Source organism: Sorex fumeus, unplaced genomic scaffold (assembly GCF_029834395.1).
Source record: "Sorex fumeus unplaced genomic scaffold, SorFum_2.1 ptg000018l, whole genome shotgun sequence".
NCBI lineage: Eukaryota > Metazoa > Chordata > Mammalia > Eulipotyphla > Soricidae > Sorex > Sorex fumeus.
The window spans coordinates 26413704-26441162 of NW_026606075.1; the positions used below are offsets into that span (position 1 = coordinate 26413704).

The 27459-nt window shown below is 48.2% G+C and overlaps 1 protein-coding gene across 2 annotated transcripts in view; it reads left to right on the plus strand.

Moving 5' to 3' along the window:
- The first annotated feature begins 5118 nt into the window (after positions 1–5118).
- Positions 5119–27459, plus strand: part of GCNT4 (glucosaminyl (N-acetyl) transferase 4) — a 34561-nt gene continuing 12220 nt past the window's right edge. The window contains exon 1 of one of the 2 annotated variants that reach the window (XM_056112630.1): positions 5119–5237. The gene's annotated coding sequence lies outside the window, so the exon portion shown is untranslated. The remainder of the gene's footprint in view (positions 5238–27459) is intronic. The other variant, XM_056112629.1, reaches the window with a different exon arrangement.

Consider the following 27459-nt stretch of genomic DNA (forward strand, 5'->3'; position numbering starts at 1 on the left):
TGGCCAAAGTTAAAGGAAAGCGGACACTCTGATGGGAGGTATTGCTGGAAGGATTTGTGCAAGAAACTCTGCCAATAACAGTGTTGTAAACCAGGGTGCATAAAATAAAAATTTTTAAAAATCATCATAGGGGATGGTGCGATAGCACAGCAGGTAGGGCATTTGCCTTGCACGTGGCCAGCCCGGGTTCGATTTCCAGCATTCCATATGGTCCCCTGAGCACTGCCAGGGATAATTCCTAAGTGCAGAGCCAGGAGTAACTCCTGTGTATCACTGGGTGTGACCCAAAAAGAAAAATAAAAAAGAACAAACCAATAAAAATCATCATAATGATAAAATAATATTAATGCAAAGAGAGAACCCATCTCTTTTGGCTCATGCGCATGTTCATGGCTGTGCCATTTCAGCATGTCATTAATGTAGTCCAGTAATTCACCGTGTTCTTGTACTTAATATGGTAGTTATTTTTGTCACCAAATGCTTGCATGGTTCAGATGCTTACCTCTTGAAGGCCAAAATTCAAGAACTGGTGGGGGGGGGGGAGTGTATTCAGGTGCTAGCACCCTGAGAAAATAGTGGACTTGCTTTCCAAAAAAATTCCTTGGTGGGATGAGTGCTTTATAGAGGGCTGGGCTGGGTGTGAGAGTGGGTTAGGGGGAAATTGCGGGAAGTGGAGAAAGGAATGTGAGAAGCTTCACACCTGTCTGTCTCCCCTCCATCCCTCAATGGACCTGGAAGCATCAAACACACAACACATGAGAGTACCTTTTAAGAGTAGAAGTCGGGACAAGAGCCAAGGGGAAATGTAATCATAAGAGATAGAGTGGTGAGAATGAGGAGGTGACACAGGAGTGAGAGCGCTGCTTTGCAAGAACCTGACCCCAGTTTAATCCCAGGGCACCTCCAGGTGTTCACTCTGAGCAGAGCCACAAGCGGTTCCTGAACACCACAGGGTGTGGCCTTAACTGTCACTCCACCCCCACCAAAAAAATTCCACCATCTGTGAGGAACAGGACAAACTCTATTGCTTGCTCACTTATATTTGTAATCTTGAAGCTTCATTTCGGCAATGCAACCTCAGAAAAAAGAATCTTTCCAGTATGTCATCCTTTGTGGGCAAATTGTGCTTTATAAAAATATTTATTGAGTTGGAGCAATAGTACAGCCAGTAGGGTGCTTGCCTTGCATGCTGCTTACCCATGTTTGATCCCTGGCATCCCACAAGGTTCCCTAAAACTGCCAGGAGTGAATCCTAAGTTCAGAGCCAGGAGTAACCCCAAGCATCACCAGGTTTGGTCTCGAAACCAAAAGTTTACAATTTTAAAAATTATGTTTCTCCTAAGTTTTTTACTAGGGAGAAGGTCTCCTCAGGCATGGGCAGGGTGGTCCTGATAGTCCTGGGAGGCTGTGCTCAGGGTCCCACAAGGTACCATGGTGCTCCCAGAGCCCTGAATGCAAGTACGTGCTTTGCCCCTTTGAGTCTCAGTCTCCAGTTGAGCTGAGCCTCTATTTCTGCCCCTCCTACTCTTCCTTCCAGGAGGCTCTTGGCTCTCCTGCTACTTGGAGACAAGTTTCTTACTAGTATTCACAAGGATGGCTGGCTGCCTTGGCAGAATCCCTTGAACAGAGCATACGTTTAGCCAAGAACTGTCGATTGGTCCAAAAGGGTTGGCTGGAAGAATCTCCAGTTTTGTGAGATATTTACTTTTTTTTTTTTACTTCCTTGCTTCCTCAGGTCAAGCAGCACATTTTTTTAACAGTGACTTTTGAAGCTTTTACTATTACTGCAAAGGTGGATTTATTCCTGAGCTCTTGGGTTCTTGAGTATTATGTGAAAGGTTTGCATACAGAACTCAGATGTTTAAGTTACAGTTTACTGCAGTTGAAATAGATGTGTCCAGAGCCTTTTCCTATGCCCAGATCTTTCCTGTTGCCTGTGTATGATGTCACTTGTCTTGTCCCTCGATGGTCAGTCCCGTTTATGATGCCCTGGTCCTCTCCTGCACCATCTGTTCACCTCTGGCATACAGCGTCCTGTTCCTGTTCCTGTGCCATTTTTTGACCAGTGCCCGCATCCTGGCCTGAAATCTATAGTGGACCCTTTGGGATAATTACCCAGGCTGGGGCCTACCACTCTCTAACTTGTCCCCAGGCCTCTTTAGAGCTGGACTCCAGAAGCTTCCTGTCCCCTCACTTTCCTTGGTCTCTGGTCTCATGCCTGTGGCCTCTCCTATCCTCTCATGTGTGGGCAGAGGAGACGTGGCAAAGAGATTTCTTTTATCTCCCATATCTCCAATCCCAGTCATTCCATGATCTATGTTGACCGGATACCTTTTTCACTGAGGACATTTAAAATGACCAGTTAAGTTACTAGTCTCCCTGATGATCCTCCCCTTCACTCCCACAATGCCTGGCGGGTCCACCAAGTCCTAGCTCAAGTCTGTGTAGATAGAACCAAGTTAAGACATAGTGGATGAATATATATATATATATAATTAAAATTAAAAAGTTGAAAATAAATTAAAAAAAAGATGCTTCCCTGAATTATAAAAAAGAAAAAAAAGACATAGTGGATGAAGGTGTCTCTAAGTCACATCTGGGGTCCTGAAAGGATAGTGACAGTTGGCCCAAGTCAAAGGAAGGAAACTCGCCTGAGTCTTCTGAGGGAGCTTGGTTCTCCTCGCTTCCTGATTTCTGGCTCCTGGCCTCCAGTATTGTGAAAGAATCCATTCTGCTTGCTCAAGTCACACGTTATTTTTTTAGTTTTCCCCCAAACAGGAAACAAATCCTGAGATGCTGTAGCAGGGGCCTGCATTGCATCTGCATTTGAGGACCACTGCTCAATTTGGGGGCAATGGTCTTCTAAAGGTGGGGGTGGGGCACTGATGAACACTGGGTGTTAAGAGAAGGACATTGAGTCACCGGGAGCAGTGACAGAGAGTATATAGAACAATTGAGAACAGTTTACAAACTATGTTAAAGTTGCTCTTGTTTCAGTTTGCTTTATTTGGGGTGGTGTGTGGGTGGTCTGCGTGTTAGTGTGACATAACTAACAGTGCTTGGGGGAAAGCACTGTTAAAAAAAATTGTATGAGGTTGATTTGGGAATTGGGAGACGGGGAGCAAGTAAACAAAAGGAAACTACCTTAAGACAGTATTATTCTGCAGGTAGAACATTTGCCTTGCGCATGGATGACCCAGGTTCCATTTCTGGTAGCCCATAGGCTCCCCCAAACACTTCTAGGAGTGACTCTTGAGTGCAGAGCCAGAAGTAACTCCTGAGTACTGCTGGGTTTGGCCCAAAAAGCAACCAACCAAAAAAACAAACAAAAAAACCCCCCAAAACAACATTATTCATAACTAGAAAGTGTGAGCTGGGGATATAGCTCAGTGGTCAAGCACTTGCCTTGCATCTGGGAAGTCTTAAGTTCAATTCCTGGCACCACAAAACTAAAGACTACAGTTAGTGAAGTTGGGAGGTGTTGTGCATATGTGTTTGTGTAGAGTTGGGCAGGGGGGCAGGAGGCTGGAGTTTAGGGGGCCAGTTTCTAACACCCCTAACTTGAGATAACCAGAAGGCCCCAGTGAGAGTCAGGCCTGAGTTTGTCTAGAGGCCTTCTGAGTTCCAGGCCTAAGACCTCAGTGTCCTCAGCCACTCCAGCAGGGACTGCAGGACAACCCTCTCTGCTCTCACACTTACAAGTTATTTCACTGCATTTGCCTCCTTTCTCCCCTAAAATTAAAATAGACCTCCCTCAAAGGAGCTCTGGGACTGGAGAGTGTTCTCTACAGAAGGTACTTTAGAATAGCACCCAAGCTGGGCTTCTGCAGCCTTAATTTTCATCATCATACAGGGGGAATTATTGACTTTTCAGAGAAGGGGAAGTTCCGCTGCCCCAGAGAGGACCCAAAGCAGCCAGTGGGAAAATGCAAAATGAGTATTCAAATCCTGGCTCCCCAAGGTAAGAAAGCGGAGGAATCCTTGCTTGCCCACTGCCTATGGCCCCCAGAGCACCACTATGAGTAAGCCCAGCAGGGTGTGGCCAAAAAGCCTAAATAAACACACAAATAAAAATCTTTGCTCTTGCAGCATAGGGAACATATATTTTGTAAGGCTCGATAGGTTCATTATCTCTACTGCTACTGCGGGCAGACTCTGGGTACTGGGCTAAAGGCTGTGGGGTCCCGTGCGGGGTTTGTAATTCAATGGACCCCTGGTCCAGCCGGGTTCCGACAGATCCCACCCGGCCTCCGGGCTTCCCACCACCCGGCCTCTGACGAGGGGCTGTCAAGAAGAGACGGAACTAACGGAGCAGCATACCATTAGATAGGTACCGCGGGGGTGGGGGTTATGGGGGCGTTTAGAAGGGCGGGAATGGCCGTCCCCGGCCAACACACGGAGTTAGCGTGGACACCTGACCCCTCTGTGAACAAACGCCGCGTCCAGGCTGTTGCCGGGTGGCTCAAGGGGCTGTTGGTTCTTTTGCAGCTCGCAGGCGAGCGGGATTGGACGCGGAGCCGCGCATCCTACGGCTCAGAGGAAGCCCTCGAGCGTCTGTTTGACAAGCTTGCACCGAAGGATAAAACAACTTCGGACCGACTGACGGGGTAAGAGGCTGCGCTTTCCCACGCCTTTTCCCCTGTGCTATTTCCCCAGGCTGCGTGGGACTCTGGCCCCGTCTGGGCGATGACCCGAGCGTCCCTGGCGGCTCGGCCACTCGCGGGTCGCCCCGCCCGGCCTCGGCGAGGAAGCCAGGAGTCGCCGAGGTGAGTTTGCTTTGTCACCGTCCTCTGAGCGACTTTGGGCCGGCCACTGGGGCGCTCGCCGCCGCAGGTCCCTTCGCGTGTGGCTCTCACCCCCGCGGGTTCCCAGCCCGCGCCGCGGCCCGGGAGAGAGCCCCGGGGCCGGGACCCAGCGCCGCGCGCCGAGCGCGCCTGGGAACTTTGTCCCGGGCGCGGAGTGGGGACCCCGGAGCGCAGCGGCGGCCCCGAGCTCCCCCTGCGGGAGCGCCGCGGCGACGCTCCTCCTCCCCCCTCCACGTCACGGGGGCCGCTCGGCCGAGGGAGAAGTCCCCGGGAGGAGGAGGCAGAGGAGGAGGAGGAGGAGGAGGAGAAGGAGGACGAGGAGGCGGCTGCCGCGCAGGGGCCGGGAGCCGGGAGAGCAGCCCCGGGGCTCCCGCTTGGGCAGCCTCTCCAAGCCGCCGGGTGCCGCGATCGGGGCTCCCCTGCTCCCCATCCGTAAGTCGACTTGGCCCCGCATTCCAGCAAGGGACACTCGGGGCGCAGGATTTGCAGGGGTGTCCCAAACCGTGGGGTGACTCACTTACCGGCGGGGAAAACTTGGGCGCCGCGTTGCCCCCGGGGAAGCTTCTTTTTGATCCGGGCAGGAGACCCCCAACCCCCGTTCCCCTACCTCTCCACCGCATCCCACCGCGCCACTTTCCATTCCTGCCCCGGCTCTGCGTTGTCAGGCCTGGGGAGAGAAATGGGGGGCCACCGGGGGACTGGGGGGAGGGCGACCTGGGCGCGCACCACGCACACCCTGCAACTTGCACGCCCCGGGACGCTGCAAAGTTCCCCACGCGAGCTCGGGACACGGGTGGCTCGCTGTGGGGACTGCGTCCCGCGGAGGCCCGGGGTGCCCCGGCGCGTCTGCACCGGGTGTATGGAGGGGGGTGCATGCTCCCCGACTGCGGAGCAGGAGCTTGTGCGCGCGGGTTTCCCGGGCAGGGTCCCGCTGTCCCGGGATACCGAGGCAGGGTTCCCCATCCCGGCACTACGGAGACTGGACCCGACATCCTCTTTGAAGAACCCGCCAGAAGCCCCTGGGCTCCGCGACGTGGCCTGAAACTCGCGGGCCCCGGGGCAGCAGGAGGAAGAAGCCGCTCGTGGGGACCCCGTAGCTTGCAATTTAGGCCAAGGGATGCAGGTGGAGAGGGATGGGGGACTGTGTTCTTCAGAGTTGGGGGACCAGCAGCTGCGGGACCGGTCAGCCGCAGGTAAGAGTTTCGGCGCTTTTAAAGGTCAAGTTTGGGTGCCGCAGAGCTGACTGGGACCGAACTCTCGGGGGTGGGGGTGGAGGAGGTGGTGGATCCTGGTGATCCCGCCCGGAGAGCCTCGGGGAGCCGAGCGCTGAGACTGGGACTCCACGGGTTTCTCCTCTTTGAACTCAGACAGCGGCGCCCGGGAGTGAGCATTGTTTTGGAAATTGAAGAACTGCGCCTTCCCCGCAAGGGGGAGATTTTTTTCCGCTCGGCTACGGTCTGGGAAACTGCGTGCTGTCCCCAGGTGGTGGTAGCCCCGAGGCACGAGTTGATACCTCCAGCCAGTCCTTCATGTCCCAGAGCAGCAAAGCAGAAAATTAAGGGAGCTGGGCAAAATATTAATGTGATTTGTGCGGTTTGGTAAGCCACAGCAGACCCTCTTTTTGCTCTTAACTTAGAATACCCTTAGAAATAAAACCACCCACCTAAGAGACATTCTGGAATGGAACTGTCCCTTTTGGCAGTTTCTGTGATAAGTGCCTTAACAGATTTATTTTTTTAGATATTATTTAAATTGTTTTTTTTAAATCAGTAGTTGCAGAGCAGTACAGTTCTCTGAGAAACCAACAATTTATATGCTGTGGAATGAATTACCTATATTAGCAGAGAAACAGCAGGCAAAGAACTGGTTGTGGTGCCTCCAAGTGTCCAGGAAGACTGGAAGGAGAATTTTCAGGAATGAAGAATGAGGGAGTAATTTTTCCTGTTGTGTATTATTTAAACACTTTTCTTGGGGGAGCGGGGAGCCAGTTTACAGTAATTTGCTAAAGACTACAGTCCTCTGCAGAGGTAGGTAGCAACCCAGGCCAGGATAGCAGGATAGGATCTTTAGTCTTTTATGACATTGATTAAGCTAAGCACCCTCTGATAGGCAGGCTAACATCATCTATGGCCTGTCTACAGACAGGTTATAGTTATCATTTATAAAACTGACCTTGAGTGCATTCGGGTGCCAGGAGACATATATGAAACTGTACGTGTCACCATTCTTTATGGAGGCACTGGGATTTACAATACTATTAATTATACTTTTCGTGAATACATCATTTCCAACATCTTATACCTCACCAGAGTGCCCGCTTCCCTTTGTCAGTGTCCCAGGGCCTCCAGCCACCATCCGCCCACGATCCTCCACTCAAACATTCTACTTTTCTGATTCTTCCCTGACAGCAGTCATCAGCATTTGCTGCAGCCCATGTTGGAAGCTTGACTTGGTGTTAGGGGGTTGGAGGGTTGGGGTGGGGGAGCTTAGCAGAGCCCCATGAACTAGAAGTAAAACTATGCCGGCTTCAAGAGATTTTCCTTCTAAGACTATCAGCAGGAAGATAGCACTAAGACTAATGTTTGCTTGTTTGTTTGTTTTGGGCCACAGCCAGCAGTGTTTGGGGCCTTCTCCCGGCTCTGTGATCAGGGATCACTCGTGGCAGGGCTCCAGGGACCAAATGCAGTGCTGCAGATCGAATCGGTGTGCAACACAAGCCCTACTAAGACTCAGATTCTGTGATGTCAAGTTGAGAAGTCAATTCCTCCAGGTAGTCTTCCCACATGCTCACTGTGTGTCAGGCCCAAGCGGGGCAGGAGGGACTCTGGGGGTACAGCTCTGGCTCACCTTCATGGCAGCACTGATAGTGGGAAGATGAGTAGAAACCCTGTAAGCTAAGGGGAAGGAGAAGGGGAAAAGGGGGGATTCCCCACCCTGGGGAATGGGAGGGGTGACCGAGGAGAGGTCAAGAACAGGAGAGGTCCAGGTGACCCAAGAGGAAGTTGGCACCAGGTGAGCACAGCAGGGCTCAAGGATGCCAAGGCGGAGGGCCGGGCCATTCAGTTTCACACCTGAGAGCATCCAGATGAGATTTAGATTCCAAATAAAACTCTAGAACCAGAAGGTATGCAGTGGACTTGCCTTGTATGCAGCTCAGCCAGGTTCAATCCCCGGGCACCCCATGTGGGCCCCTGAGCTCCGCCAGGCATAATTCCAGAGTACCACCAGGTGTGGCCTTAAAACAAGCAAAACAAAACCAAGCAAAATTCAACTGTGGTTGCTTTGTGGGTTTGAGAAGTGCCTGAGTAGGGCAGGTTGAGCGGGTACAAAAGATCTGGCAATATAAGCTGAGGGAATTGCACAGAGCACTGTGGCCAAGGGTTTGACTCTGTGTGTATCCAAGGGTGACTCAGTGGCCAACTTGTGTGTGAGTGGGGTGACTACAAGTTGGGGTTTCAACACCTGGGTAGATGATGAACAGGAGCCTGGGAAGAAGGGAGATTTGGGGAGAGAAGACACATTTAGTTCAGTTAAATACTAATTTTTTGTTATTCGTGACAGTGCCCCTGGGCCAGCCACATCTGCTAGAGTGCTAGTGCCAGTGGGGAGAATTTGGGTCATGTGTGGCCAGGGACCAAATACAGGGTTTCGTACACACAAGCGACTGCTCTAGCACTTGCAACGCATCCTGGACCTCAAGTCTGAGCTACCTTTCAAGTTCTCCAGTAGAAATAATAATTGACTGCATGTAAGAGACCCCAATTTTTGAGTTCTCCAAAGAAGTTGGGAGTCAACTGTTTTGGGGGGCATTTAAAGCTCGGGTGCATGTGTGAGGGAGAAATGTGGATCCTATCTTCACTGGGGGCCTTAGGATGGTGTTGTGTGTGTGTGTGTGTGTGTGTGTGTGTGTGTGTGTGTGTGTGTCTGCTTATGCGCATTCCTGTATGTGTTTTTCTCTGACCAGAAAAAGCCGCATGCATTTGTATGTGAATGGGATGGAGGGAGTCAAGGAGAGCTGGAACCTTTGGGATATCCAAACCCCCTGCCGTTTTTGGAGTGCTTGACAGCAACAGTCTGACTGTACAGCTCTCTGACCTCAGGTCATACATCATAAACCATCAGCATCTTACTAGAGCTCAAATGTGCAGCATGTGAAATTGTGTTTTATTCAGTTGATTGCAGATAGTTAAAGGCCAGGAGAAACAAAGTTGGAAATCAGACCTGTGAGCTACCTCAGACCTGAGTGGGTTCCTGTGGGGAGTTGATGCAGTAACCCACCTGACCCTGTCCCTCCCCAGACTGTGGCTTTGCCAGAATCCCCTTGCCTTTCTGCCTGAAGGGAGGGACACATGCTCCATGGCCTCCCTTTGTGAGTGGGTGCAAGATTGCACGTATCACTTGCATAACTTGGTCCACGAAGCCCTTTTGCCATGCTCTTTGCAGTGGCCCTGGAGCAAAGTAAGTGCTCCATCAGACTCTTATAGGGCAGGTGGTTTGATGATGAGGAAGTCATTGAATTCTTTCCCAGATCTGACAGGACTTTGAGGCCCTGTTCAAGGTCATAGAGCCAAATGGGCTGAGTTGGAGGGGGGTGGGTGCAAAAGGCAATTAGGACCAATATGACAATTATACTTAGAAATGATATCTGTATTGCAAACCATAATGCCCAAAAGGAGACAAGGGAGGGAGGGAGGGAGGGAGAGAGAGAGAGAGAGAGAGAGAGAGAGAAAGAGAGAGAGAGAGAGAGAGCAGAAGTGTCTGTCATAGAGGCAGGCAGGGGGGTGGGGGTAGGAGGAAGGAAAACTGGGGACATTGGTGGTGGGAAATGTACTTTGGTGAAGGGACGAGTGTTGGAACATTATATAACTGAAACCCAATCGTGAACAACTTTGTAACTGTGTATTTTACTTTGATTCAGTTAAAAAGAAAAAAGCAAGCAAACAAGAAGGCAGATGGGCCAAGTTAAGGCCAGGATTCCCCTTACCTGACTCCCAGGCAGGGCAGGTGCCAGCACCAGTTGTGGAGCTGTCTGAACCCGAATTCAGATCTGCCCGGGTGTTGAGCAGTAAAACAGGTTTTCTCAGTGTCAAAGCTCAGACTTCTCCCAAACAATTTAGATGTATGTTTTGTATTAATTTGCATTGCTTTGCATGTCATTTTATATGCATTTCCATATGCTGGTAATTTTCCTAGTGGTATCCAAAGACTGAAGCTTCAATTACATAAGATAAAATAAAACAAATCATAAATTGAATGTCATAGCTTCAAAACTGTTTGGGCCTGGGGGTTTGAGGGGTGCAGGGCGGGCAGTCACTGGGGTCTTCAAGGGAAAAAGTTTGGATCGATGATTGTTATTTTAGAGGATGTGGGAAGCCAGCTACCTTTTGATAAAACCAGGTCCCATCTTATATGTTCTAAAACTTGATCTACTGAAAATAACATAATAGAAAAATACAGGAACTGTGGAAGGAGACCAAAGAGAGGCAGTTATGTAAAGTGCCGGGAAACAACACTGACACAGAAGTCCAGTCGACAAAAATGAAGCAAGGAGAAACACTGAGGTTCAAAGACCAGAGGTGAAACTTGGGCTGAAGTCTCTGAAGTCTTAAACAGAACTTTGTCTTCAATACAAATTCTGGGACTTTCGTACTGACAAATTCTGCCTCAAGTGGACCTACTGCATCATAGTGAAAGTCTTCTAAATGCATTTTTGAAAGAACTTTTTGTTACTTTTGAACAGTGGTTCTCAAAGTGCTCCCTGAACTCACAGCACCAAGGTTACCTGGGAACTAAGAACTGCAGTTGCAGAGAGAGGGTGGGGGGGGGGGGGTGTGGGGGAGGGGATGCTGAGTAGGATCAGAACCATGGCCCAGGGAAAGGGGCCCTGCAAAGTCTGTTTTAATATTTAGAGCTAGTGCTCATCACTCTTGCATTTTCACTTGTTAAGCCTTCACCTTCCTTGTCCTTCTTGTGGTCACTGGCTCTTCAGCATGCAGCTACCCCCAGAAGATTCCTGGCGAAGGTCACAGCTGTGATCTACAATGCAGTGCTTCCTCAATCTGGCCCCAAACAGGTGGAAGATGCAGGCTAAGCTTCCAGGCTCTTGCACGCTGCAGCTCTGTGCTTCTCACGCTGCCCAAGACTACAGGGTAGCTTTGCTGCCTTCTTTGTCCGTTAAAAATCTTTCAGCAATCTTATCCCAAAGAAACTGCCTCCTCCCAAGTACACAGCCAGCCCAAACACTGAGCCCTTGGCAGCCTGTGCTTCTGTTGAGCCAGGCACTCTTCCCTCCTCTCACATTCAGTCTGGGAGCTACAGTGCAAGTCCGTCTTTCTACTCTGTCAAAGTTCATCTGGCTAGATCCGGCTCTCCCACTCTATCCTGCGTCCCTGTGAACTGCCTGTGCCCTGCTGATCCATTTGTTGGGTCTTGATCAGGAGGAACTGACAGTAGTTGGGTGTCTCTTGAGATGCCATTCCTTGTAGTTAAGGAGGTTTCAGGAGCCAGCTGCTGGCAGCTGGGAGTTAGGGCTTATGCTCTGGGAAGAAGTTGGGACTCTGGCACCCCATGGCTCCCCATGGCTTCTAGCGGTGGTCCCTGGCACAGACCCCCCCACACACACACACACATAATTCCACATCCTTAGCTCCGAGCATTGAGCCCCCTGACTGGGTTAGCTTAATATTGAGTGCTCCAGCCCTCCCCCCACCCCATGCTCTGCTTGGAAGCACCCCCAAAACAAAACAACAGCAAAAGAAAAATTTTAAACTTGAATGTTGTGTGATTGAAACATAATCACAAAAATTTGTAAGTCTGTAACTGTACATTTATTAAAATAAAAAAATTTTAAATGGCAAAAAAAATTTTTTTTGCAGTCCTTGTGGGGAGCCACTATCAGGAGAATCATTGTCATGGATGCCATCAGCATTCATTTCTAAATGACTGCTCTAATGAAGCACCCCCTTGGGTTCCTTCCTGTTGGGTTGTGGGTGACTGTCTTGTCAGCGGATCCCCAGCACCCAGCTTCTGAAATATGGGGCAGCATCACTAAGTGTGGAGGGAGGGGTCATGAGAGCCATTAAAAGGTTTCTAAACACACAGTGACCAGAAATTCATTCAAAATCTGAGGTGTATCTGGCAATGCCCATCTAAGTCGCATTTCTTAGGGGTGAACTGGGCTCGCAGTGGGAAAGGGGTTCAGTCACTTCTCTTGTCTGTCTGTCAAGGCGGCCTGACCCATGCCAGCCTCCTGCCCTATGCCGGCCTCCATCCCTGATTTTGTTCCCACATCGGCTTGTTTTCTTATTGCTGTTGGTGACACAAAGTTAGTTTCTATTTTCTCATGAGTGGAAGAAGATGAATTCGGAATTTGCAAAATAACAGGCAGCAAAAACTGTGCCTTATCATTCTGGCTCGTGGCCCCCTCCCCTTGAGGTGGCCCCCCTCCCCCAATAAGGGGCCAGGAAGATGGCCCAAATGATAGAGCACATACCTTGTTTTCCTTACTCAGGAGTATTACTCATTCCTTGGCATCTTATGGAACCCTCAGCACCACCAGACATGGCCTTGTAGTCCCCAGGCACACATCATGGGGATGAGACAGACTCTCTGAGACCTACATCTTGGGGCCAAGGGTTGCTGGGCTTAGCAGGTAACCCCTACTAGAAAAATAAAGCTTCAGGAGGCGGAAAATAAACAAGAATGGCAAGAATGCTTTTAGCTATGCTTGCTGGAGTGTGAAAAAGTGCCTGGAATCTTACACTTTTATGTCATTCTTGATCCTAATTCAGATCTATGCAGCCCCTATCCCCTCCCCTGCCACTGAGGCCTCCCCCTGCTTTGAAAGAGCAGCCTTGAATCCAACTGTGAAAAGTGGGGTCAAACCCAACCTGCTTGCTTCCTCCAGGATGCTTCCATACCCTTTGCCAGTGTGGTACTCACCAGTACCAGGGCAAGTGGAAGGGATAGGGGCGGGGGAAATCATGAAGCTTAGGGGGATCTGTTTTTGTGCTTGAGGTTACTCCTGGCTCTGCACTCAAGAATTACTCCAGGGGGTGTTCTGGGGGACCATATGGGATGCAGGGGATCAAACCCAGGTCACCATGTGCCAGGCGAGCACCCTACCCCAAAGGAGAGGCTCTAAGAGATGGCTGAGTGTCTCAGGAAGTGCCTCTGACCAGGGTGAAGTCCTGAGCTTAATGCCCCGGGCCACTCATGGTCTGGGAACCCTGTGAAGGGAGAGAAAGACATCAATAAGAATAGTTTCAGGGGCTGGAGTAACAGTACAGAGGGTAGGGCGTTTGCCTTGTACGTGGCCAACACGGGTTTGATTCCCAGCATCCCATATGGTCCCCTGAGCACCGCCAGGAGTAATTCCTGAGTTCAAAGTCAGGAGTAACCCCTGTGCATGGCCAGGTGTGACCCAAAAGGCAAAATAAATAAATAAATAAATAAATAATGGTTTCATGATTATCTACTTATCCAGAAACTTCAGCAATACTGCAAGGCTTTCTATTTTCTCTCTCTCTCTCTCTCTCTCTCTCTCTCTCTCTCTCTCTCTCTCTCTCTCTCTCTCTCTCTCTCTCTCTGTCTCTCTGTCTCTCTTTTGCAGTGCCCGTGCCTGAATCAGGGATTCACTGGCGATGCATGTACTCTGTAACTGCACCACACCCCAGGGCCCCAAAGCCATTATTATTACCAAGAAGTAATTCAGGTAAATAACTTGGCAAACATGGAGAGCACAGAGAAGGCAACCAGGTCATCTTCAGAGATGCTTAAACACACATCTTTCAAAGGCCTGTAGTTTTGTCCATGAGTCTCTTTTTTAAATAATCCACTTTCATTTTTATAATTTATTTTATTTTTATTTATTGTTTATTTCAAGTAATTTGATTTTATTTTTCTTTTCTAAACAATTTTTTATTTATCTTTTAAAAGTTTTTAGTATATGTGCTGCCGAAGTGAGTGATAGCACAGCGGTAGGGCATTTGCCTTGTGCGCAGCCAGCTGGCCAAGCCGGGTTCGATTCCTCCGTCCCTCTCAGAGAGCCCAGCAAGCAATCGAGAGAATCTCGCCCACACAGCAAAGCCTGGCAAGCTACCCGTGACGTATTTAATACGCCAAACACAGTAACAAGAAGTCTCAAAATGGAGATGTTACTGGGCCGGCTCGAGCAAATTGATGAACAATGGGAGGACAGTGTGGACAGTGACAGTTTAAAAGTTTTAAATTGAGGGGCTGGAACAATAGCACAGTGGGTAGGGTGTTTGCCTTGCATGCAGCTGGCCCTTCGAACCCAGGTTCCATTCCAGCATCCCATATGGTTTCTTGAGTGCAGAGCCAGGAGTAACCCCTGTGCACCGCCGGGTGTGACCCAGAAAAGCCCCCCCAAAAAATTTAAATTGAATAGCCATGAAATATACAGTTACAAATTTGTTCATGGTTGAGTTTCAGTCTTATAATGTTCCAATACGTGTCCCTTCACCAGTGTACATTTCCCACCACCAATGCACCCAGTTTCCCTCCCGCAACCACCCCTCCTCCCAAGGCAGGCACTTTTATTCTCTTTCTCTGCTTTTCTTTCTCCTCTCTCTGTCTCTCTGTCTGTCCTCTCTCTGTCTCTCTTTCTCTTTCTCTCTTTCTTTTTCTCTCTCTCTCTCTCTCTCTCTCTCTCTCTCTCTCTCTCTCTCTCCTACTCTCACTCTCTCCTTTTGATAACTCACTTTACTTTTGAAAACAGCTTAAAGTGACAGAAGAGTTGCGAGAATGGTATGCAGGCATATTCTGAACGCCTTCACTAATGAGAGCAGAGCAGGGAAGCATTGGATGGGTCCCTGCCCTCTCCTGCGTGTGGGGACCCCCCCCCCGCCAGTCATTGACCATTGACTCCCCTGGTCTCCAGTGGCATGCATGTGCACCCAGCCTTGACAGGCAAAACACTTCCTGCTCGGTGTTCTCCGGGCACCCTGCTCGGACTGCTGCTGGTCTAAATTCACTCCTTACCATCCTGCATCCCTTGTGCCAGCCTGCTTCTCTGGCCAGCATGTTCCAGGACAGGAGATTGGCCAGCCTAGGGTCCTTGGGAGTCTGTGCCCTTGACCCTTTTTCACAGATGAAGAAGCAGAGGGCTAGAAAGATTTGTATCCACACGCTCATGCAGCAGGACTAACATTCTGAAATGCCGGCTCTAAATTGCAAATCCGTGAGGTTGCAGAGAGGGCAAGTGAGGGGCCTGAGAAGGAGGGTATCTGGGAGGGAGAGGAGCACGCTCAGGCTGGAGGGGGGGAGGTGCGGGGGTGGTGGGGTGAAGAGGGACAGACGCCTCACCCTGCTGGTGCCAACCTCTTTTTTACATTGTTTGGGTGACATCCAGAGGTGCTCAGGGACTGTTTCTGCCTCGGTGCTCAGGAGTGACCCCCTGGCCGTGCTTTGGGGAACCGTCTGAGGTGGCAGGGTTTCCAACTGGGGTTGGCTGCATGCAAGGCAAGTGCCCAACCACCTCCACTATTTCTCCAGCCTCCTGAATTTTTTAAAACTGTAGCAAGCTGGGGACAAAAAAGCTTTTGAAAAGGCAGCCTACCTGTGTGGTGACCCTCTGAGCTTCTGTGACCTTCTCCTGCTGAGAACAACCCAACAAAGGCAGGTTTGTGCAACTTTGCCTGTGCTTACTTAGCACCACGCAGTGTATGACAATTTAGAGACTTTTGGTCAAGACTGTTTTCTTGAGGTGTTTTGCAAACTCTGCATCGGTCTCTAAACCAGACAGAGAGTAACTTTCACCTCATCTGAGACATGCCTTGGCGCTTTGGCTCTATGCAAGGTTCTCTATACAACTGTTCTGTTATACATTTCAGCCAACTTTCAACAAATATGGGCTGGGCTGACAAGTCCACTGATGGCGCTGCTTAATGTCTTTTCGGTGACTTCGGCAGTCACCAAGTCAGTCTGAATGTCAGTTAAAGGACTTTGCCAATGCAGACATGGAGAGCCAGATAAAAGCATCTTGAGTTGTCTCAACTTTGGATTTTTGGGGGGCTGGGACCAGAAACTGATCCCCCCAGAGGTTAACTTTTGGAAAAGTCAAAAGTTATAGAAAGTTTTTCTTTAATCACTGTGAGATATACGATTATAAAGAGGTTCATGGTCAGATTTCAGTCATACAATATTCCAACACCCATCCCTCCTCCAGTGTACATTTCCCACCCCCAATATCCCCAATTTCCCTCCCACCTCCCCTACTAACACTCCCCCGACTAGCCTGTCTCTATGGCAGGCTCTCTCTCTCTCTCTCTCTCTCTCTCTCTCTCTCTCTCTCTCTCTCTCTCTCTCTCTTTTGGGCATTATGGTTTACAATACAGACACTGAGAGGTTATCATGTTTGTTCCTTTACCTATTTTCAGCATGCAGTTTTTATCCTGAGTGATCATTTTTAATCATCTTTGTCATAGTGGTTCCTTCTCTATCCCAACGGCCTTCTTCCCCAGCACTTTAGGCAGACTTCCAATCATGATCCAATCTTTCAGGCCCTTGAAGAAAAAAAATTTTTTCTATGACTTTATAATGTAGTGTGAGTGTGTGTGTGCGTGCGGTGCGCGCACAGCATTACCCTCTTGTATATGGTCAGCTAATCTATATCTGTAAAGTCACTTAAATAAGGGCTTATTTTTCTCATAGATCAAGAATGCACAATGGGTGTTTGCTGCGGCTGAGATAGTGGTTTTAGAATTTTAGGGCTGAAGTCTGTGATAACTCTCCTGAACTGTTTCTCATGGTCCAGGAGGACTGCTACAACTCTAACCATTATGTCAGAGTTCTAGGCATAAGAAGGGATACAGGGAAGGGAGGAAAGTGGGGGAGAAGGAATGAATAGAAAGCCTCTACCCTGCACCAGTTTCCTTTAAAGGAATTTTCTGCATTGCCTGCATTATAGTTTATTCACTGTTCCTCTACTGAAAGGCGGTTGGAGAGGTATGTTCCTGCCATGTGCACCCTCACTTAGTGGGGAAGAGAGAGTGGCTAAGCGTCAGAAAACAGCACGTCTACCAGGCCACAAAGGAAACACTATCTACTAGGTCTATAGGAATTTCATTCCTGTGATTCCTATTATTATTTTTTGGCAGGGCACGAAGGTGGGGTTTGGGGCCATATATGCCAGTTCTCAAGGCTTACTCCTCTGGCTCTACGCTCAGAGATTACTCCTGGTGCTGGGGGGAGCATAGTAAATGCGGGGATTGAACCACCAGAGTTGGTCACCTACAAGTCGAGAGTCTTATCCCCTGAGATCTCTCAGGCCCCACAGCCTCTGTCTGTGCTTATACTAGTACTACATCATTTTATTATTATTATTATTATTATTATTATTATTTTATAATGTAGGAGTACTGCTATTAATTCAGCCATTAATTAAGCTGATTGAATTGGGCATGAACTCCACATCACTTTTTCTTGTTTTATTCAGAATGTTAATTTTCCTTTTTTTTATTCACTGTGAGATACAGTTACAAAGCTTTCATGCTTGAGCTTCAGTCATACAATCATCAAACACCCATCCCTTCACCAGTGCACATTTTCCACCACCAAAATCCCCACTATCCCCCTTCCCCACCCTTGTTCCAACCCTTCCCCTGCCTGTATGGCAGACGATTTACCCCATACTCTCTCTCCACTTTGTTTACATTTGATATTTTGACACTAGTCTCACCACCACTCAAACTTGCCAAAAAGGCAATGCTAGACAATTTGTTTTGTATTGCTTGTTATGGATGGAATATAAGGTTCAGGAAATTCTGTATCATTCTCCTCAGGGAGCTTTAGTTTATAGTCTCTGGGTCTTTGCCATTGATGAGATTGCATGGAGCCAGGGGCAGTCTGTGGGTGTGACTGCCAAGCTACTGGAAAACTGGAAACCTGGGGGAAGGAGGCCCAGTCCGGATCCAAGCAGGCCTGGAGATCTTAGTCACGGGTTCCTGCCTACCTCTTCACTACAGGCCCTAACTGTGTCTTTTGATCTCTTTCGAGATTTATGGGTCTCTGAAATAAGGCCAATAAGTGAGCTTATATAGCTGAACCAGAGGTGGTTTATGGGTATGACCGAATTTTTGGCCGTTTATTTTCTTGGTAAACTTGGCCCCAAGCTATTGGGGTCTGGCCAAATGCACAGCAGCAATTTTGGGTTATCTGGAAGTCAGAAGGCACCATCTAACTGCTGATGCACTCACCCCACAGGTACAGGTTGATCTGCTGGCAGTACGATACCCCCACCACATCATTTTAATGATTGCCACATGATTCTTTTGATAATTGGAAGAGTCTGAGTTTTTTGTTTGTTTGTTTGTTTTGTGTTTTGGCCACACCTGAAAGTGTTCAGGTTTACTCCTTGATCTGTGCTCAGTGGTCATTCATGACAGGCTCTGCGGATCATATGATGCCAGGGATTGAACCCAGATTGACCGCACACAAGACTCATTGTACTATTGCTCCGGCCCCAGGAAAAATCTTGTTTCGCTTTTACATTCAGTATTCCTGACATATGTTTGCTCAGATGTTAATTTTTACTGAATAACTTTCTCTTATTGTATACCATAGGTATTTCTTTTTGTTGTTGATTATTAGGAGGGGACCACATCCAGCGGAGCTCAGGGATCACTCCTGGTAGGCGTTGGGAAACGATATGGGGTGCCAGGTATTGAACCTGGGTCTACTGTGTGCAAGGCAAGCACCCTGCCTGCTGTAAAAATCTATTTTTTGAGGAGGACCATCTTCATTCATGTTCAGAGATCACACCCAGCAGTGTTTAGGGGGCTAAGCAGTGCGAAGGACTGAACCCAGGACTCACACATACAATCATGTGCTCTAGCCCTTTGAATTATCTCTGAGGCTCATTTTCTTGTTATACTAACATAAAATAACCCCCATCGGATATGGGGAATGGAGGGAAGGAAACTGGGGACATTGGTGCTGGGAAATGTACAGTGGTGGAGGGACAAGTGTTGGAATACTATATGGCTGAAACCCAATCATGAACAGCTTTGTAATGGCCTATCTCATGATCATTCAATCAAAATAAAATAAAATAACACCCCTATGGTGAGACTGATTATCTCAATAAAAACACTTGCTAGAATGCATCGTTGTGGGAGATGCCAGCTGGAGAACTCCCTGGAGGCATTTCTAGCTTTGATGTTGGGGAAGTTGTTTTATGTGAGATCTTTGCTTTCAAAATTCTTGTTTTGGCAGAATTTTTCTGAGCACTGCAGCTTTTCTTTTCTTTCTTTTTTTTTTTTGCTTTTGGGGTCACACTCAGCGATGCACAGGAGTTACTCCTGACTTTTTTTTTCTTTTGGATCACACCCGGCAATGCACAGGTGTTATTCCTGGCTCTGCACTCAGGAATTACTCCTGGCGGTGCTCAGGGGACCATATGGGATGCTGGGAATTGAACTTAGGTCGGCCGCGTGCAAGGTAAACGCCCTACCCGCTGTGCTATTGCTCCAGTCCGTTACTCCTGACTTTGCACTCAGGAATTACTCCTGACGTGCTTGGGGGACCATATGGGACGCTGGGAATCGAACCCAGGTCAGCCACCTGCGAGGCAAACGTCCTACCCGCTGTGCTATTGCTCCAGCCCCAGCACTGCAGTTTTTCTTTGCTCACTCCTTTAACTTAATTTTAGTGCCTGGGTCTTCATTTTATTGTGCCCGAGTGCTCACAAACACATGTACATTTTGAACCAGCCAACGTAGATCTTCAACTAAATTGGGGGGGGGGCGGGGGCGGGGCGGGGGACATGCCAAATTTGCCAGCCTCACATTTTGCAGTCAAAGTTTACTGAAGTGCGGAAGCGGAAGCGTATTGAAGTCAGCTTCCCGCCTCTGTTGCGCAGCCCCCAGCAAACAAAGGGGCCCTTTGGAAGATTTCAAGCTGAGTTGCGTGGCAACGTCTCCATTCCCTGACCGTGTGGTCTGGCCGGAAGCCATTTCTGCCTTTGGGGCCTTTGCCTTGCTCCCATCTGTCTGTCGATGCCTGGTTTCTGCAGAGTGGGCATCATAGTCTGTCGCTGCCTGGTCTACCCGCAGTGGGCATGATAGAGCTTTTACATTTCTTTTTAATTTTTTTAAATTTTTTTTTATTAGTGAAACACCATGAGGTACAGTTTTAGATTTACAATTTTTTGTGCTTGGGTTTGATTATACAATGATCAGATACCCATCCCTCCACCAGTGCCCATTTTCCACCATGGATAATATCCCCCCCTACCCCCACCCCCCCATACCCCCCCCCCCCCTCTGTGGCAGGGCAATCCCCTGTGTTCTCTCTCTCTCCTTTTGGGTGTTGTGGTCTGCAAAAGAGGCATTGAGTGGCAAACATGTTCAGTCCATAGTCCACTTTCGACATGCATCTCCCCTCCTGGGAGGATCCTCCAAACATCCTTTATTTGGTGCTCCCTTCTCTATCTGAGCTGCCCTTTCCTCTAGAATGCCCGACTGGCCACTAAGCTATGGAGTAATCCTCCTGGTGCTGATCTCAGCTATTCTTGGGTATTAATCTCATATTTTGTTACTTTATATCCCCCAGATGAATGCAATCTTTCTGTCTATCCCTCTCTTTCTGACTCATTTCGCTTAGCATTATACTTTCCATGTTGTACCACTTGTATGTAAATTTCATGACTTCATCTTTTCTAACAGCTACATAGTACTCCATTGTGTAGATGTACCAAAGTTTCTTTAACCAGTCATCTGTTCTTGGGCATTCAGGTTTCTTCCAGTTTCTGGATATTGTAAAGAGTGCTGCAATGAACAAACAAGTGCAGATGTCACTTCGACTATACACTTTTGCCTCTCTGGGATATATTCCCAGGAGTGGTATTGCTGGGTCAAATGGGAGCTCAATTTCTAATTTTTTGAGAATCATCCATACTGTTTTCCAGAAGGGCTGAACCAGTGGACATTCCCACCAACAGTGAAGGAGTGTCCCTTTCTCGCCACATCCACGCCAGCATCGGTTGCTTTTGTTCTTTTGAATGTGGGCCAGTCTCTGAGGTGTGAGATGGTATCTCATTGTGGTTTTGATCTGCATCTCCCTGATGATTAATGATGTAGAGCATTTTCTCATGTGCTTTTTTGCCATTCGGATTTCTTCTTTGAGAAAGTTTCTGTTCATTTCATTGCCTCATTTTTGGATGGGGTTGGATGTTTTCTTCTTGTGGAGTTTAACCAGTATTTTGTATATCCTGGATATCAACCCCTTGTCAGATGTGTATTCGGCGAATATCCTTTCCCATTCTGTAGACTGTCTTTGTATTTTGGTCACTGTTTCTTTGGAGGTGCAGAAGCTTCTTAGTTTAAGATAGTCCCATTTATCTATCGATAGAGCTTTTACTTTACCTGACCCACATGACACAGAGGCTAATACCCCACCCTTTGAGTAATTCACCTGGGGCCGTCTATATGGAGTTAGCGATTTAATATCAAGATTAATGATTCTAAGCCAGGAGAGGGCTGAGGGGTCTGTGGTGCATGTTCAAGGCCCGGAATTCCATCCCCAACACCACAAGTCCCCCTGAGCGCCACCAGGTCCATCCCTGGAGGCCCCACGGTCCAAGGACCATCACTTAGTGAATCCAAAGAACATCCCATTACCTGTCCTGGAGAGGACTTTGCCCAGCAGGAATGCCAGCCTGCACCTCTGGTAAGAGCTGCCCCTGAAGATTCTGGACTTCGTGGGGACAGTGAGGACTCCCGCTATGCAGAGAGTTGCAGAGCTGCTGTGCTGGTCTCATCCCTGCAAACCTGAACTGGTTGTGCTTGTCCTCCGTTAATGTCTTTTTATTTATTTGGTATTTTAATTTTTTAAAAATTTATTGAGGCTAGATTATAATAGAGGGCATAGGGTGCTTGTCTTTCATGCAGCTAATCTGGATTTGACCCCCAGCACCTTCTTTGGTCCCTGAGCCCTTCCAGGAGTAATCCCTGAGCACAGAGCCAGGAGTAAGCACTGAGTACCACCAGGTTCTGAAGAAAGTGCTGGCTCCTCCACATGCATTCACCTCTTTGTAACTCAGTTTCCAAATATAGAAAGTGGAGATAATGGTAGCACCTGCTTCACAGGTTTTCTGAAGAGGCTAAAGATCGTGTTATTAGAACAGGAGAATTGATCCACAGAATTGAGTTTGCAGGGGTCAGGGAGTTGAAAGGGAGGGCCTTATGCACCTTGGGGGAGGGAGTTGGGTACACTGGTGAGGGGGGCTGGTGCTAGAATAATGTATGCATGAAATCATCATTGACAGTATATAAGTCACATTACCTCAAGCAATAAAGATGAAAAAGAAAAAGAGTCATGTGAATGGGACACAGACTACTAGGAAGGGCTGGCTAGCATGTGTCCCTGGACGATGGCTATGGGTAGTTGACAGGGGTTGAACTGGATGCTGGAAGCGCCTCCTGGTTCTAAGGAGCAGAAGTCCCCTGTGTGTCCATTGCCTTGAAGAAGAGCAGCTGGACGTACCAACCACATGTAATTGGGGACCCAGGGTGTGTGTGTCACCCTCTCAGCAGTGAACCTGTTAGCCAATGGGGAAGCTTCTATTATCTTTCAGTGTGGGGAGGAGGAAGAATTTGGACCCACTCACTAAGCAAGTTCTTGTGAGGTTAGGATTTCCTGGGCTTCTTCAGGCATTGAAAATTCATTATGCATACGTGCAGCAGAACCAGAAAAGTAAATTCTAGTATTTCACTGTTTACTCCACAGAGAAGCACGTTGGCCTCTGTTAGGAAGTGTTTACTTCCCACAAGTTTCCAAACCGCCGATTAGAATAGAAGTCATTTAGAAGGAAGTGAAGAAACAGAAAAGAGAGTGTCTGTCAAATAGCCCCACAAGGGGTGTGTTTGCAAACAAGTCTCCAGGGACGCCCAGTTCTTGCTGCTTTCAGGTGGGGCAGGTGACTTGATTTTTTCTTTTTTTTTTAATTAGTGAAACACCATGAGGTACAGTTGTAGACTTACAAATTTTTATGCTTGGGTTTCAATTATACAATGATCAAATACCCATCCCTCCACCGGTGCACATTTTCCACCACCACGGATCCCAGTATTCCCTCCCACCCCCTATTCCCCCCTCCCCCCCCCCCATCCTGCCCTGCCTCTGTGTCAGGGCATTCCCTTTTGTTCTCTCTCTCCTTTTGGGTATTGTGGTTTGCAAAAGAGGCATTGAGTGGCAATCATGTTCGGTCTATAGTCTACGTTCAGCATGCTTCTCCCATCCTGGGAGGATATGACTTGATTTTCTGCCTGAGACTTTCTGAAGAAAATCAAGAAAGAACATGAACCGAGTGGGCAGTCCTTTCCTCCTCTAGCCTGTACCCTCACAATTTGAGAACTGCTTATCTTTGGTGTGCTTTGGGGTTTTTTTATTGTTGTTGTTGTTGTTGTTTGTTTGTTTTTGCATCACACTCTGGAGATGCTCAAGGATTACTCCTGGCTCTGCACTCACAGGAATTACTCCTGGTCATGCTTGGGGGGACTCTATGGGATGCTGGGAATCAAACACCAAACACGGGTCAGCCGAGTGCAAGGTAAACACCCTCCCGGCTGTGCTAACGCTCCAGTCCCCTTTGGTGTGCTTTGTGCCATACTAGGCCAGAGCTCTTGTTTTCCAAAGTAACTGTTTACTGATTTGAGCCTGATCTCTTTGTTTGTTTGTTTGTTTGTTTCGAGGGTGGGAAAGGCAGTCCTTGGCCACACCCAGTGGTGCTCAGGGCTTACTCCTGGCTTTGTGCTCAGGAATTATTCCTGGCTCTGTGCTCAGGAAACCTCATGTGGTGCCAGGAATTGAACCCGTTTGGGCACATGCAAGGCAAGTACCCTTCTGGCTGTACTATCTCCCTGGCTTACTGAACTATCTCTCTTGCCTTACTCTCTTCAAAAATAATGAGAAGGTCTGGTCATCTGGGCAGAAACTTGCTCTTCTGCTCCTTTGCACAGTCCTTCAGGTGTTGTGGGAAGAGGGGAAACGCTTGTGGGCTGAGTCATCCTCCCACTGAAGGTCTGAGGCCTCGACTTTCTCTGGTGTTGATGAGGAGCATGTCTGTCCCGGAGAGAATCAATGGGCGTATTGAAAGCTCTGAGCTCCAGTAGAGCTCATTCATTTAGGTGGGAATCTTTTTTATTTATTTTTTGTGATCTTATTCATTTAGGTGGGAATCTTTTTTATTTATTTTTTGTGATCTCATCCTTACAGTGCTATTCTCAAGGGATGAATCTTCCAAAAGAAACAAAATCCTGACATTTCTAAATCAATAAACTCTTCACGTCATATTTTTCCAACTGGCCTCTATTAATACAAAGCTCAAGAAATTCGAGGTGGCTGACTCAGAGAAGGAATATTCTTCACGTGGACAAAGATTTCACTTAGATTTCTAAATTTAATAGCAGTTTGGGCCTGCAGTTGAGCACTTACCCGCATGTCTTAGGCCCTGGGTGCAGTCCCAGGGATCACAAAAACTAAGCAGCGATTCTCAGGGGACCCCAAGTGTGGATCAGTGAGAAGCCTCGTGACAGGGTTTCTTTGGCTGTGCCAGCTGCCTCTTCCATTAGGCTGCAAGTCTGGTCTCTTCATTAGCACATGGCCTACCCCCACCTCCTCTGCACAGAGTCTCCATGGAAATCGTAATCCCTTCAACTCGGTGGAAGGTGCCAGGACATCCAACGTACTTTGCTGTTTGTTTCTGTTCCAGCTTTAGGAGCACCAGAGAAGACGCAGTGAAGAGAAATTAAAGTCAAGGATGGAGACTGCCATGGAAAATATAAAGCAGGTTTCCTTTATTTTCCAAGAGATTGCATTACTTAGAGCAGCCCTTCTGTTCTTCCCCATCCCCTCCCCCTCACATTGGAAGTTTCTTTTTGCCTGAGAGTTGTGGCTGGGTGAGCTGGCAGAAGCACCTTCCATTCATTCCAAGGTTGAGTTTAAATTTCGTCATTGAGCGTTTATAAACCTTTGATGCTGCCAACATTTTTAGACCCTTACACTGTGTTCTACACGTGGGGGTCAGTGAGAAGTTAGCGCCTGCCTCCAGCCTCCAGCAGTTTTTCCCAAAGAGGCTGTACCCATGCCCCACACCCAGGGGTAGCAGGACTCTTCAGTGCAATTGGGGGCAATTTCCATTTGTTTACTTAACGAAGGTAGACATTTTTTTAAAAAAATAAGTTTAGGCAGTTCTGGCCTAAAGGATTAGGAGCACATCCACAGAGCAAGATTCTGTGGGTCCAGTTTGTAGCTTTGTAACCTCTGGCTGTTTCTTTGTCTCCTGGTGCCTCGGTGTTGTGCTGTAAGGGAATAGGTCCTGCCTTTTGAATTATTTACTACACACAGTTACTCCAGTTTCTTTGAACTTTGTCCCATGTCATAGCTCTTTACTCAGTGATTCGACATGAATAATCACTTGATCACTTGACATCCCATTACTCATCGATTTGCTTGAGCGGGTGCCAGTAACATCTCCGTTCATCCCTGTCATGTGCTAGTGTAGCCCAATGACATCTGCTCACTCCAGGAACATGAAGAGCCTCAAACCAATTTTTCAGGGTCTTGACGAAGAAGTCTGACCATCCTGTAGGTGGGCGGTCACACCATCTTTTGACGTCCCTTGGGATCCAGTCGGTAATGGCTCTAGTCATCTCCAAATGGTCATCTCCAAATGACATTAAGGAGAGGTGAAGGAGCTTGGTGGGCTTCAGATGCCCCAGGCCAGAGTTACTCTGACTTCCCGTCTTATCTGAACCACCTGGTGAGCAGTTAATGCACCTAGATCCTAACATCAGTCCTTCTAATCCTCCTAATAAGAGACCACAAAGGGCCATGACTCAGAATCACCTCTCAAGGGATTCCAGGGGCACCCAGTCTTGAGAACCATTGCCCTAGATGAGAGTGTCTTAAACTTCTCCCACTCACGACCAGCGGTCATCTCCAAATCAAATTACATATCCAGCCCATCTGATTTTCGATGCTTTGGCAAATGAGACAGTATCCCTGATTCTTGATCATCGACGGAGGTCCGAACTTCGTATATATGTAAATACATGAATAATAATATGATTAAACATATTACTACATGAATAATGATGTGAATAATAATAATAACTACATGAATAATAATATTAATATATGCAGGATAATATATTCTGCCATAGGCATTTATTCTAAAATACTAATGTATGTTAAGTCAGTTTATGACTTGGGAGAAGATTTAGGAGGTTGATTGGAGAAAAAAAAAAGAGCAATTGTAGGTCTCAGTAGGGGCTTTAATAGAGTCATGAGAAAGAGGAGGAGGAGGAGAAAAGAAGGCTTGAGGGTGGGATGGATGATGCAAACAGGTGAGGAAGAAGAAGAGGAGGATCCCTGTAAGGTGAGGCAGTTGCTTTCATTAGAGTCCCTTTCCTGGTGATGAGAATATAGAGGTGGAGTGGAGAGGTTGGGATGCTTGTCCAAGCACCTGACTGGCCTAAGCTCAGGGCAGGGGTGTCCCCGAGTGAACTCCTCTGCTGTTTGACTGGAGGGTCATGAACTGTGGGACTCCTGGGGTCCTCCCCTTTGTCCGCTCATCTGCTGAGTGAGGCCTTTGTCCTTGTCAGTGCTCTCCTTTTTGAGGACACTCTCACCTTCCCCTGCTGTCAGAAAGGTGAGGAGAAGCTGTTTCCCTGAATGTTGACTAAAATTCTCTGGTGACTCTTAGACACACACATACCCCCAAACACACGTCCTGTGTAATGTACTAAAACAAACATACACACACGCACACGCACGCACGCACATATGCACGCACTTTCCCTAGGCTTGAACAGGCACACTGGGTAAAGAAGGAAGCAAAGGTCTGGAGCACAGAGAACCTCTGGGGTGGACCTGCTCGTCAGGGTGTCCAGAACCCCCACAGCAGCTAGGGAAAGATTCTTCCTTTGTTTTTTGAGCCATACTTGGCAATGCTCAGGAATCACTCCTGGCAGTGCTCCGAGGACTGTAAGAGATGCTGAGGATCGAACCTGGGTCTTTCGTGTCTCAGGAAAGCACCCTACCTCTCACTGTATTATTGCTCCTGTCCTAGGGAAAGATTCTTAACTCCCCTCTCAGGAGAGAAACTGGATTTGGGGGGAGGGAGGAGTTCACCTCCTTTTCTCATTCTTTTGGCAGTGTTCAGGGCTTATACCTAGCTCTGTGCTCAGGGATCACTCCTGGCAAGCTTGGGGGACCATATGGGGTGCTGGGGATTGAACCCTACCCACACAGCATAGAACAGACAGTCCAGCAAGCCCTACCTGCTATACTGCCCTGACCCCTTTTTAATTTTTTATCCCTCTTTCTCCAGAGAGTCGAACTCTGTTTTAGAATCTGGTATAGAGGATAAGAGGATCTGGTATGTGGCTGATCCTGATCCTACCCCAGGAACCCTGCTCTGAGGTTCCCTGGTGAAGACAGCCAGGCACGGGGTCAGGAGATTCTGCATCACTCTCTTTTGAGAGCTTTATTTTATAGTCTCTGGATCTTGGCCATTGATGAGATTATATGGTGCCAGGGGCAGTTTGTGGGTGTGACTGCCAAGCTACTTGAAAACTGGGGAGCTGGATGGAGGAGGCCCAATCCCGATCTGAGCAGGCTTGGAGATCTC